The 2,500-nt window shown below is 50.2% G+C and overlaps 1 protein-coding gene across 1 annotated transcript in view; it reads right to left on the reverse strand.

Moving 5' to 3' along the window:
* Positions 1–2,500, reverse strand: part of palm2akap2 (PALM2 and AKAP2 fusion) — a 177,212-nt gene that overhangs the window by 105,912 nt on the left and 68,800 nt on the right. The gene's annotated exons all lie outside the window — the stretch shown is intronic.

The raw sequence follows: 2,500 nt of genomic DNA on the forward strand, positions 1-2,500 counted from the left end.
ATCGGGTGCTCCATGCTGGCCTCGGGCATAGAGGTCAGCTCGGCGCCGGACTGGGGCTGGGCGGTGATGGGAGGCCCGGTCGCGGAGGAGGGGGGCGTCATACCCAGCTGAGCCTCCCTCTCCAGGGTCACCTGGGCGGGGGGGCTGGAGGGGATGGACGGGGGGGCGCAGGAGGGCGGGGAGAGGTCGTGGAGATCCATGGGGGAGATGTAGGCCTCAGGCACCGGCGTCACCGTCACCTTGCCCCTCTCGGCAGGGTTGGCTGCCCGCTGGAGCAGCTCCTCCACCTGCGCGGAGCTCCAGCCGTTCTCCACCGCGCCGCTGGTCGCCACAGCCCCGGGAGGACGTCACCTCGTAGACCACCTTCCTGCCGTCGTCGTAGACCTTGATGCCGCGAGTCGCCGCGTCCGACGGACTCACACGATTGGCCGACAGGACGCGCTGCTCACCGGTCAGACGGTCCTGCTCCACATTGATCTCCATGGCAAACATCGCTGAGGGGGGGGGGGGGGGGGGGAGGGGGAAGAGAGGGGGAGGGGGGGGGGGGTGGATAGAAAAGAAAGAGGGATAGAATGAGGGGATGAAGGGAAGGGTGAGGAGGAGGGGGAGGGGGGATTAGAGGGGGAGGTTGGGAGGAGAGGGGGAGGGAGTGAGGGGTGAGGACGGGGACACACAGTGTAATGTGAGAAAGTGCAGACGTACACCTGCGTGGTAAAGCAATAGTCTGCATGCAACATCCATCTAGTCAGTGTTCTATGGGCTGGTTCATAAATCACAAGATAATGTACACTTCTGTGGGCAAATAGCATTTACAAAAGTTGCTTGTAAAATGCTGACTATGTCCCCAGAGAACGTCACACTTTCTGTTTACATTGTGTAACGCCACACTTTCATGGAATATTGCATTAGTAATTGCATTAGTAACCCCCCCCCCCTAGTAACACACACACAAGTCCCCCCCCCCCCCACACACGCATGGAAACTCACACACACGCACACACACACACACACACACACACACACACACACACACACACACACACACACACACACACACACACACACACACACACACACACACACACACACACACACACACACACACACACACACACACACACGCACGCACGCACACACACACCTATTGACAACTATTTTATTAAACTATTATATAACTAATACAATTAGTAAATACGTTAAACATCTCAAATTAAGTGTTTCCATACAGCTGATATAGTCCTATTACATCAACCAACAATTCAGGACCCTACTATTCCACGAGTGACTTCTCCAAATGTATAATAGCTTTATTTCATTGTATTAGGCCTACAGTTACATGTACATGAAAATGTCATCTTTCTATATCAACAACTCTCTATATCAATTCTCTTCAACTACATTTCAACTCTGTTATATTACATTTCTAATTGTGGCAAACCAACACAGAATCACATTTGGAAGAAGTTTAGATGCGTTCTACAAATCGTTTAAAATGTGATTTTCTGTTCGTAAACATAGTATTTGATGACCAAACCAGACAAGCTGGGATTGAAAGGAGGGTTGCTACAAATCAGGCATCAATGTATCAAACAGATGCTATTAGTATTATTATTATATATAACGGTTATGGTAGCAACATGTTAAACTACAACACGTTTGACTTTGTCTGAAACAAGAGTAGCACAGTTAGTGACGCTACAACAGTCAACCGTGGGTTAGAGTCCTCGGTCTGAGCCGCATGCATGTGGTCCTCACATGGCAGACCACCCGGCCCAGGGTGACTCATGAGCCGCCCACAGGAGGGGACTCACATTTCAAACCATTTATCCCTCATTCGCTGCTGTGGGGGAAGGCGCTCCACTCCACTAATAGTCCCGGTGTACTATATGTACTATTTGTTTGCTAATTAGTGAAGTTGGATTAAGCACATGCCGGGTGCAAACTGTCCGTCTCTGAATGGCAGCCAATCCCCAACACGTTAAACTGAGTCAGTAGAGTCTGCCTCTTCACATGACATCTACTTAGAATGTGGCCCACTTTGTTAGGAACACAGGAAATAAAGACTATTGAAGACTAGCCTCATCCTATCCTCTGTTGTACAAAGTTGAAACAATAAGTCACTATCATACTGTTTAAAGTTACAAATGGAGCTATTCTCAAGAGTCAACGTTAAATATCGAGTTGTTTCGGTTGTTGAGTTTTACGGGCACACAGTTTGAGCGTGCATAACATCTCTAGAGGATCCGTTTATGTGTCTCGGCATGCGTGCACATGTGTGTGCCCTCACGCTCGCCTGTGTATGTGCGCATGTGTGTGTGTGTGTGCGTGTGTGTGTGCGCGCGCGCGCGTGTGTGCGTGTGTGTGTGTGCGTGTGTGCGTGTGTGTGTGTGTGTGGTGTGTGTGTATGTGTGTGTGTGTGTGTGTGTGTGTCTATTCCTATATACCCTGTATCACCCCTCCATATAATCCCTTCTCCCAATCTTGGCTTTGGCCCAAAACC

This window comes from Notolepis coatsorum (genome assembly GCF_963971535.1).
Source record: "Notolepis coatsorum genome assembly, chromosome: 11".
Lineage (NCBI taxonomy): Eukaryota > Metazoa > Chordata > Actinopteri > Aulopiformes > Paralepididae > Notolepis > Notolepis coatsorum.